Source organism: Heloderma suspectum, chromosome 1 (assembly GCF_057233095.1).
Source record: "Heloderma suspectum isolate Gila_16-S chromosome 1, 16-S_ref, whole genome shotgun sequence".
Lineage (NCBI taxonomy): Eukaryota > Metazoa > Chordata > Lepidosauria > Squamata > Helodermatidae > Heloderma > Heloderma suspectum.
Window position 1 is genome coordinate 382,556,151 of NC_139458.1, and position 12,079 is coordinate 382,568,229.

Here is a 12,079-nt window from a genome sequence, read left to right on the forward strand (position 1 = left end):
GAGCTCAGACCACAAGGGCATGAAGAGATGTACTCTTGGCATCTTCCCCACCAACTACAGAACTTCCTCCTGTTATAGACTTATCAAAGCCCAACCCGTAGCACCTTGTAAGGCTTATTCATTTGAACTTGCCTTTGGAGCTAGAAAAAAGTTGGTAACTGTCAGTTACTTTTATTACATGGTATTCTGAAGTTCTGCAGAAGGTTTATTTTTGTTACCCACCCTGAGTCTTCACATTGGGTCATGGGAGAAATCAGAATTAATTAACAATGGTCCTGATTTTGTGGGGACTCACAGAATACTGTGTTGAAATAAAGTCTGAGAGCTCACTAACATTGCTGTTTAGTCTGATTTCAGTTTAGACTGCCATAATGTTCAAAGTACCAGGACAACCTATGGCACCACTAAAACTAACAAATTAATTATGGTTAGAGTTTTCAATGGCTAGGTCTCACCTTCATCAGACATAGGATATGAATGTTAATACAACTTAAGAAACTGACTTTCTATCAGCTACTTGGAATACTTGGATCAGTCACCAAGAGTTCTTTCCTACTTGACTATACATGTAAGCATTATGTATTAATCTGCTACATGTACTGTCCAGGGGATGTTTTTGTCAGGATTGGCACTCGAGACAACTAAGAATGGGGAGTCTTTCCTAACTTACATGGAATCTCTTTGTGATGAACTGGAATGTTTTAAAGTGTAAATAAGAACCATGCTTTTCCATAAACAATCCTCAGTGAGTCAATGAGCCTACCCCTACTCTAAGTTAAGCATCTAAGGTCCTCCTTCAGGTTCCTCCTCCAAGGGAAGCTTGGAAGGCAGCAACGAGGGAGAGAGCCTTCTCAGTGGTGCCCCCCCATCTGTCAAACAAGCTCCCCTATGAAGTCCACCTGGTACCAACATTGTTATCTTTTTGGTGCCAGGTTAACACTTATCTCTTTTCCCAAGCACTTGGCAGCAGATGATGAGTTTTAATCTGTCCTGGATGTGTCTTTAGTTATGGCTGACTGTTCAAAGTTGTTTTTAGTTATATGTTGTTTGTGTATATTGTCTGTGTGTTTTTATGGAAATGGCTTTTAAACTTTGTATATTATATTTTAATGTTTTAACTTCTGTAAACTGCCCAGAGAGCTTCGGCTAGGGGGATGGGGGTTATAGAAATGTAATAAATCATCATCATCTCCTCTCCCTCACCTTTGCTTTGGGGAATTAGGAATTGCCACAACTCAAGGCAGGATGCTAGATAGCATGAAGTTATCCAAATAAATGTCCCTGTGTTCATTGATCTCATTCATGCTCAAGATCTGACTGATAAGGACGTTTCAGCCAGTTTAGACTATCAGTGATCCTTGGGAGGGTTGCCTTTCCTTGAAGTAAGAAGTGTTCTTGCTTGAGGTGCAGAGTAGCCTGCTTTAGGCATTTTCCATGGTCAACATTATGTGCTCTCTGGCAGCAACACACTTTGGCCTGGACTGCAATAGGCATCTGTGTGGAGTACTGGTGAGTGGATGGTTCAAATCCATGGCAGTGACTGACTTGGGCTAGATAGCCTTTTGATCTTTTCTGGCCCTGTTATCCTTCTATGATTGCACAATAGTTTTTTTCCCCCTTCTTTTTAATAAAAAGAAAATGGAACCGGTATGGAAAGGAACTTTCCTCAAAGAGCCAAGCCAACAGATGTAAACAAAATTGCCACAAATTGCACAGAATCAAAGAGCTGGAGCAGGCTTTGCAGGCCATCTGCTCCAACCTGTTTGATGATTAAGAGCTGCACAGTCCCAACATATACCTGTCCAGTCTCTGCCTGAAGACCTCCAGTAAGGGAAAGCTTCCCCACTGGTAATTGGTTCCATTGTCAAACACCTCTTACCATTCAGAAGTTTGTCCTAATGTTCAACTGAAATCTACCCTCCTGTAACTTAAGCCCATTCGATCTAATCCTGCCTTCTGGTGCAGAAGAGAAGATGTCTTTGTTCTCGTCTGTGACAGTTCTTCGGGTATTTGAAGAGGGCTATAATAAGAACTATGCTGATAGATTTGCATGTACAGTTATGCAAAATAATGCATACTTATTAATTTCAAGGACTAGAAGTAGGTGAATATGGGGCATATCCAATGGTATCAAGATCACAGATGCTGAGAGCAGTTTAAGTGTATATGAGCATGTAGTCCTGCATTCCCACCCCTATGCACTATGAATGTACAAATAGAAAAGTAGCATTTAAAAAAAAGGGGTTATAGAGGCTGAAGAAAGAGCTGGGAGAGCTGGGATTTAGGAAGAAAGGAATTGCATTTGGATATTAAACTAGCAACCTTTGGTGGATTCAGCTGCCAGCCGACTCTAAAGCTCTGCACTTTTCCCTGTAGGGGTTCTGTAGACCTATTGGTATTGTGCAATGATATCCAGAGAGTTCGATATATAACTGGAAGGAAAATGTCCTCAGTGTGTAGCATCAGTAACAGCTGCTCTGCAAAAGGCAGGTAGGTTAAGGTAAAGAGCCCAAGCCCATGCAGCATACGTGAAGAGCAGAGTCGCCCGTTTCTTAGCCTCCTGCCTTGGTTGATCAGCACCATCGGCTGGTGGACAGCATCCCACACAGCCTAACGGTCACGTGAAGGCCTGGAGGTTATTCCATCAGCTGCTTGGTGTGTGTGTGTGTGTGTGTTGTCTGCAAAAGGACGATAAGAGCTTGCAACTGTGTAGAAGGTCACCTTGGTGTGCAGGGGAGCTGCTGAAAGCAGGGAGCTGAACCCAACCAAGCAGAAGCTACGTTCTTTTGTGCTAATGTTTTGGAAGCAAGCAAACTACCCACCACTCTGGGGTTCACATGGCTACTTCTTGGTATTGTGTAGGTACTCTCATTTAAGTTTAAGGAATGTAGTCCAGCTGATGAGTGGCAGAAGAAATATACAAGAAAAATAAGGCATCTGTGTTCAGGTAAAGTGTCTGCAGGATATAAACACCTGCCCTTTGCTGGGGACAGCTATGGAAACAGAAAAGTCGTGGGAGGTTTACTGCCTGGCTTCCTTTAAGATATTCCTCTGTGCCCTTTAAATACTCTCTCCAGAAAGCCCAATACTCCTCCTAGGCTGGCTTCCATCCGGAGCCAGGACAGTCATGCTGTGTTGACACAGCCTGGCTAAAAGCCCTGAGATCTATAATAGACTTTTCCCGTGACATTTACTAAATCTTTTAGAAGTTTTCCCTCTTTCTGCACTAAATATCACTTGCTTAAGATAATCTCTGAACCTGTAGCCTGGCCATTAAGCACTCCCTTGTGACTGGGTTAATTCACAGCAAATTACAGTCACTGCCAAAGAGATTGTGGAAGCGGCAGGCAGCAAAGCACCATAACATTTACCCGAGAATGGGAGAAAGAAAATAGAGGAATAATCAAGTTCTCTCCCTAAAGTAACAAAAGGGCCAGGTATCCAAAGGTGACTGGAATATGGCCATTAACAAGCTTCTGAAAGTTGGATCATTTTATGTGGGTTCATGAATGATAAGCCAGGTCTGCCATAGTAACAGAAGACATAAGATAGAGGAGACATTGACCAGGTACACATGTAACAAGAAGCTATTGTGGGTGAATTTCCCTGCAGAACTTCTTGTAACGATGGTGGCATTTTGAATATTTGGGGCACAGTGGCAGCATGCCATATAGCTTCTCATTATGTGTGAACCCAGTGAGGGTGGGTTGTTGGGGTGGTTGACAACCCACCCGCAACCCTAAAAGAGCCCATGAGTTCTGGGTGGCTTCTCAACCACCCCAACAATCCGCCCTCGCCAGGTTCACATGTAACGAGAAGCCGCGGCAGTGGCTTGGATTGGCAACCACAACCCACCATGGATAATAGGCCACAGTGACTGTGTGAACCAGGTCTTTGTGTCAGTCCAAGCCTAACCCCACTTCTGCTTCCCTTCCCTGTATCTTGTCGTTTTCCACCCTTCCTATTTCTCTTATTTTCTTCTCTGGGGAAGCACCATAGCTAGGTGATATACAGAGCACATGCTTTGCATACAGGAGTTTGCATTCCAGTCCTTGGCCTCCCAAGATGGGGCTGGGAAAGACTCCTGTCTGAAACCCCGGAGAGCCATTGCTGGTCGGTGAGTGCCGTCAATCCTGAGCTAGAGGGACCGGTGGTCTGAACCGGAAGGTTCTTTACTTCCTATTGATACCCATTAAATTTCCAAGGGTAGAACTGAATGTTTCTGCCCTGAAAGTGGTTAGATGGACTCAGATGTTTCATCTGGATGCCTAACAACAACAACAAAGACCTGTTTGTGTTCTAGTCATCCTGACATTTAACTGTTTCTGATGAGTTTTAACAGTTCAGAAGGCTTTTTAGCCAGATGCCAGCACCTGGAATGCTTGGGCAGCTGATGCAGCCCCAGAACCCAGGCTGGGCCCATCGGCACCAAGACATGCTCTCAGCCTCTGTACTAGGTGGCTGGGTCTGTGAGTTGCAATTTTAAATTTCCCACAATGCTCCTGATGTAGCATCACCTTGGGGTATTGTGGTAAATTTAAAATAGTGGCAGAAACAGCAGGCAGCTGCGAGCCAAATAAGCTCACAACCAGGACTCACTGACATGGGACAAGGACTGGCAGTTGAATTTTACTTCAACACTGGTGACAGGACAGCACCCTCTATGGCACCTGAGGGCAGCAGACTAGCTTAGCAGGAGCAGGGTAAAATGCTTGCTGCTCTGCTCTGCTCTGTGCTCAGCAGCATCTGTCACCTGAGATGACCATCTCAGTCTGCCTAATGGTAGGGTCGGCCCTGGATATTTCTCTGGTTTACAGCAACCATTAAGGGAATTGTACATTTGACAGAGTATCTGTTCTTAAATGGAGACTAAACCATTCACAGGATTCTTAAAGGGACAGGCATCTTATTCTCCACAGACATGCCCTTCAATCTTGTACCTATCATAAAATATTTGAGCTCATTAAAAATATTTGACTGCTATTATCTGACAGCCCTTTTTTATGGGTGATTCTGGGAACTTCAGGTTAAAATAATTTTCCCCCATTTTATAGCACAGTCTAAAAATATACAATAACTAAAAGTGCAGCAGGATTAAGCTATATAATTGGCCAAATATATGCATCTCAGCTTAGCGTATCCTCCAAGGTAGGCTAAGAAGTATTACATTTGTGTGCATGCTCTGTTTAATTGCAAATGAACATGTATTCATGGCTCTATTAACCAGAGAGAACATCACTGCCTCTGGAAAATAACTCAAGAACAAATGGAAAAGTTGATTTAAATTGATGATTTAAATCACAGCTCCACTTGGTGATTTAAGTCACTAATTTTAAATCAATCTACTCTGATTGGGACATAAGGCATTTCAGCTGGTACCACTAATAAGTCCCTCTGTGGCAATTAGGAGGCTTCCTATATGCATAAACTCACATCTCATCCACTGAAGATCGGGGGGAAACTGTGATCAAGCAACAGTTTTAGTAGACAGCCCATCTGAGAAAATAAATTCAAGGCAACTAGGATCCACCATGCCACTGGGTACTAAATTGTGTTAATATGAACTTTCATTTATGTAGCTCCTAAAATTTAACTGCAGCAAAAAACTAATTTGTGTATCCTTGTCTTCTTCCTGGAAATATACATATTAACCTGTTGGGACAGCTTGTCTTTTCCTGCCAACCAGTATCAACAGTCAATCAGAGTCTGTCAACATAGCAATTGCATCATTTTGAGCTCCGATACCAAGTTGCTATGGGAACCAGAAGACTTAACTGTGGAGTTGCTGCCTTTGCTACAACGCTAACACACACACGCACACACACACGCACACACACACACACACACACACAAACGTGCTGATATCAAATTGCAGTTGTACTAGTAGTAAACTTCTGTTAACACTTTCAGAAATTATAGAGGAATACCTGAAGTTTATCAAGGTTACTTTCTCTGGAGAAAATGGGACCTTCCAACTTCTGTGAAGTTCTAATCTCACTGCTGTTGTTTCACTGTGCCTAAAGGAAAGGAAGTCAAATTGCTCCTTGCGTTGGCTCTGCTTGTTTCCTCTATAACACATAGTTATGGATGTTCATGAAATGTCCTGCCCACAGAAATAGTTGGTCTTCCTGGCTGATCGCTTGATTGAGACATTTAAATGCTGTGGAGCAGCACTAGTAGCACAGCACGGAAAGGAAACCTTCAAACCCAGCTCAGAATTTGGTTAGACGATTATCTTTTCTCAGCACTGCACTCCAGATGCTTCAAATACCTGTGATACCACGTAACCTCTGCTTACATATGCTGTACATGACCATAGGAAAATGGCTGCCATATTCTCTAAAGCAGGAGAGCAGGAGAGTCCAAGTACATCTTTCTTTCTTCCTTTCCTTTTAAAGACTCCCACTGCCAGAATTATCCATACCAATGCATTTAAAACTTTAAAAATAAAACAATAGTATCATAAAACATTTGCAAAAAAACCAACAACTGAGAGAATTGTCCCAAACTGAGAAAATAGATACCAAATAGTAAGCTGCTTGGTCAAGTGATCTGGTCATATTGTTCACAGCAATCCATGAAGATATTGCATTACATTCCAAATTGGAGAAGACCTTTTGTGGGAAAAGCAGGCCAGAAGAATTCGACAGGAGGAGGTCCTCAGAGGTGAAGATGGACCAATCTGTCAGTTTCGGTTTCTCTCAGTTTCCCAACTTTCCAATTTGTCTCAAACTGAATTTTAAAAAAAGTTTGCTTGAAAATTTGTTTGCATTTTTGCACACATTTCTCCTAATATGTGTACTTTTGTATGCAATTTTGCAAGGGATTTTCCTAATGCATTTAATGTTATGTTCACTACAATATGTATTTTGTATATAATTTTCCCTAATATATGCATTTCTGAATGCATGTTTTGACTGGAGAACTCCATTGCAAAATTTGGAGAAGTGAGAATTGAAATGAGTTTCAGTCCACATATTGGGTTGAAAGTGCGAAATCAGGTGCATTCCCGTGAAACTGTGAACCAAATTAATTTCTCCCAATCCCTACTAGGAGGTAAGGAATCTAAAAGGCAGGGAGACCAGAGCCAAGAATATGGATGAAGAACGGAGACACAGAATGCAATGAACTTAGAAACAAACATGAAGTCTGCTAGGTATATGTCAGCTTTGGGAAGGCATAGGAGTAAAGGGAAGAAGAGAGTACTGAAAATGGGAGCATGGGAAAAATTAGACAGGGCCAGAAAACAGGAGAAGTTTCATCTGAAATAAGAGTAGTACAAATTGTTGCAATAGTACAAAATGTTGCAGTATGGAGTGATTCTGTTCACCGTTCCCATCAGCCAGTCTCTCCTCTAGGATACTATATTCCATTCCCCATGTTCCATCCCCTATGTCCCCACAACAGTGAGCCAGCTTTCTGTGGCCATTGAGCATGCTCAGTCTTCATTGGGTTCCCCCCTAGGGTTTTTTTCTTTTGTACTTCTACAAACCTTTAGCTTTCTGATACCACCCTCTTGTTCATAGGTTGTGCCTTTTCGGCTACAGGAGCAACGGCACTCATGCCTGAACATTAAAAATGGGGGGAATGATTTCTGATCTACTGGATTTCTGGTTGTATTGTATGTATGGCATTCCTGTAGTGGGGGGAAAGGGGAAATGAGCAATTCTGTTTTGTCGCTAAAGTGCTATAGTGCTTTAGCGGGATTAGGAATAGTTTCCAGTCTTGTAAAAGCACTATAGCGCCTTTAGCGCCAAAGGAGAACTGCGCATTTCCCCTCCCCACCCCCACTGGGGGAGGCTGCCTATAAACGTTTTCCCGATTCTGCAAACTTCCAAGGGTTTTGCTGGTGGATCGGGTGCCTCCTGACTAGGGAAGGCTCTCTATGAAGTTTGCTCCTGATCCTGCAAACGTCCAGCACTTTAGAGGTGAAACAGCACCACTCCTTGGGCAGGAGGACTGCAGCAGGATAGGGGGTGGGGAGGTGAGTCAAATTACACACAGTACCTTGATAAGCCACTCACAGTAGCTTATTAGCCGAGCTGTGAAGTGGGGCATCATGGACTATTTAAAAAATAAGTTACTGTGAGTAGCTTATTAAGCTACCATGGGTTATTGTAACATCCGAACATGGCCCGTGTCTGTGAAGAGATTGAGCAAACCAGTGGAGGCTGCTGACTCCAATGTCAGCGGGGTGGTAAATCCACTCCAGGTTTCAGGCAGAACTCTCTATGAGCTATCCAAGGTGCTGAACCCTATCCCCAAACTAGGTTTAGCACCTTCACATCGATCATGAATGTCTAGAGGTGCCAAAAGGTCAGTCTGGGGCTGTAACTTCTAAGGCAATGATGGGGAAGCTGTGGCCCTCCAGATGTTGTTAGACTACAGATCCCATCCTTGACCTTTGGCCATGTTGGTGGGATTGATGGGACCTGGAATTCAACAACTTCCACAGTGCCACATGTTGCCCACCCCTGCTCTAAGGCATGCTTAGGGGTGTAGCGCATCCCCTCTGAATTATAGATGCCCTTCACAACTTTATACCATCATGTGAAGAGCAAATTTAGGCTGCAATCCTGAACTCACTTACCTAGGAGTAAGCCCAATGTAAGTAAATCCAGTGGGACTTACTCCTGAGCAGAACACATAGGATAGTGTTATTAGTCTCTTGTGTTTTTTAGGTCAGTTGTAGAGTCTAATCTTAATAGAGTTCCAACCTGAAATTAATGTTTACAAAACTTGCTCATCTTAATCAATGTGAAGTGGAGCTAAGGTTGTGCAAGGTATTCTCATTTGATCTAGCAGTACAGTTCTTGAAAAGCCTATCTTCTCAGAAGCTTTAAAAGCATTGCCCATGAACCCTGTGTGAAGAAATAAACACTCGGTAGCATGTGGTATGTAATGGACTAGAGAACAGGAGGAAGATACGTTTCAGAAGTGTGGGCAAGTTTCTTTCAGTATGTCTGTTCATCTGAACCAGGGACATATACCCAGACATCGTGAGCTCCTACACGTCTGAAGGAACTTCGAAAGTTTAAGTTTCAAAAATGTTTAAAAGCCACATACTTTTCAAAGGATGTGAAGTTGTAGGCTTGGAAGGAAAACATCCTGCCCAAATGATATTTCATTTTGTGCTATCTGTATCCTGTCATGCAATCTGCAGAAAGATCCTTCTTAGGGTTGACAGGCAAAGGCTGCCTTCAAGGCCTTAATTGCTCAGAATTGATGCTGCTAGATTTACTTTTTCAATATTATTTCCCATGGGCCATCAAGATGGTGGAGGGAGATACAGTACTTGTATAGATATTGTAGAAGGCTTAGCACTGCCCTAAAGCCTCCAAATAAATCTACCAACCCCCACGCCACCCAAATAGACCCTTTGGGGGCTGCAACCAAAGTGGTTTTCCCAACTGCATATTCTAATTTATGCAGCATGAATAAGATAGGTTCCTAAAACCAGTAGTGAAACTTGTGGTATGAATTTAACAATAAAGAGAAAACAAAATGGTGAGACACAAATGCAGGGAGGTAAGGGAGTGAAGCCTCCAGGTGCGCAGAAATCAGTTTATTGAGCCTGCATTTCGAAAACCTTCTTTACAGGCACTCTTGGGCACAACTAACTGGTGCCTTTGGCCTCCAAGTCTGTTCCAAAAGGTTATAGGTTGTCTCCAGCTGTGTCCATCTGCCAGTGGAACGGTCACCCCTGATGTAATGGATTCCCTGTCCCTTCTGCATCCCTCAAATCTGCTCCAGAGAGTTAGCAGACGTTCTGGGACAGATCTGGAAAGGGTGCAGAGGGGAAGAGAGGAAAGAAAAGTCCACACTCAGGCACAGAGAAAAGAAATGGATCCAAAGGGCCATGAAATGCAAAAAGAAATAGTCTGTGACAATTCTATGTAAAGCTTAAGATAAGGAAAGTAACCACTCATGAGTAGTAATTGGAGATAACAAAATCATTCCAGTTTGATATGTAAATTAACACCTGTGGTGGGACAGGAAACCCATTATCTCGATTCATGCCTAATCAAATAGAATCAACTTCTTGATAGGTTCTAATTTAGGTATTCCATACTGGGGAATGGCAACTTTTAGGTCAGCAGTAGAGCCTCTTGCTGTGACCTACAGTTATTCTTGTATGTTCTTGTGTTCTCTATGCAAAAATTAATATTGTGGAATAGATTTTAAAAGAAAAAGCACACTTCTTCTCTATGACTAATTTATTAACAATAATTGCAGTGGAGAATAAGGACATAAAAGGTTTTATAATAGGAAATATCTGAGCCATGCAAGGTATCCTGTAACTCAGGAACCTGATTTCAAATTGTGATTAAGGTATTCAATGAGGGAGGCAAAAGGAATAGTCTCTTAACTCACTAACAGGGAGATGGCTGTGACAGTCTTAAAGAATTGCCTGGAGCATCGAGCTATGGAGAAATCAATGAGACAGGTAAAAATAGATTGGAAGCCATGCAGACTAAAGGTGTGAAGACATAGGAAGTCAGCATGGCCACACAGATATTTTTCTCAAGTGTTCTTAGTGAAACATAAGCATGCAGGTCAGCTGCAGCTGAACCGGGAAGTCAAACAGCAGATGGGAGTTTATTGTGCCTTTGAATAGAAGAAAAAACATTCAACAGACCAGGCTGGAGTTGCCAGCCAGGAGTACAGGAAAGAGCTCAATTCCGATTGGAAAAGCGAGTGATAGAGGGGGAAAGAACAAATATGTAAACACACAAATGTTATGGAAGGGAGGAAAACCAGAACTCTAAGAAGTCAGAGGAACCAGAGGAAATTGTAGGAGAAGTATAATGACCCGAATATTGCCCCAGATGAACTGGGGCAGAGGCAGGGGGTACCAGATGCAGTCAACAAGCCAATACAGGGTAAAATCATAGAATAGTAGGGTTGGAAGGGGCCCTAAGACCATCGAGTCCAACACCCACGATGCTCATTTTCAAAAATATGTAAACTACAGCTGAAATGAGACTACCTTACCTAGTGTGAGAGTCACACGTGAAGATCTGCTGCCATTAGCATCATCTGGATTTTATTTGAAAGATATCGTGTCTTTGACATAGCATGATCCTTCCCCTCTCACATGCGCAGAGTCTCCATGAAGCCTTCCCTCCTCTCCTGACCCCCTCCCCTCAACCAGTCCACAGCCACGCGTGCTTCGCCTTTATGCTTATCTACCAGCCAGCAGCCACTTCACTCCAGGTGCCATTTTGTTTCCAGTTTTGCCATCTCATTCTGATTTCCAGAGGAGCCAGGTTTTGCATATGCCACTCAATTCTACATCTGTTTTCTCTGAAGTAAGTCCCATTGACGTATTGCAGGAAAGTGTTTATTTTTTATCATGTATATCCCGCCATTTTTCCTCTTGCAAGGAACCCGAGGTGGCTTACATGGTCCTCGTCCTCTCCATATTATCCCCACAACAATCCTGTGAGGTAGGTTAGGTTGAGAGTCAGTGAGTGGCCCCAAGTCACCCAGTGAGCTTCATGGCCGAGTGGGGAGTAGAACCTGGATCTCCCAGGCCCAGTCCATGTCATACAATATTGATGCAGCAGAAACCAATCCCATGTTTTAGATCTGAATGGATATCCATTTTTTTTAAAAAAAAAAAACATTTTATACTTTAACAAATAACTAGGAAACTTAATGCACTCCAATTGCATCACTTGTTCTATGAAGAGTGATGTAGTTCTGGGTATTTTCCCCACCCTTCATTTTCCCAGTAGAGAAATCACCCCAATATTTTCCCTTTCCCTGCCCTGGAGAAATTGCCAAGCCTGCTATGAAATGTTGATTTTAATTATTCTTAACCCTAAAGCCAATAATAATTTAGACCTCCCTAATGCATTACAGTTAATAACCTAATTGGAAACTACATGTGGAGCACAATGCTGCCACCCATTTTCTTAATGATCCAACAGGATGTGAAATGAAAAGAACAGATTTTTTTCTAAACATTTCACCTAAAACCAACATGATAACATGAACATCAGAGGGAAATAAGAGCTACGTTTTGCCTTTGATTCATTTCTTCAGAATTGTTGAATCCTTTCAGTAATACTAT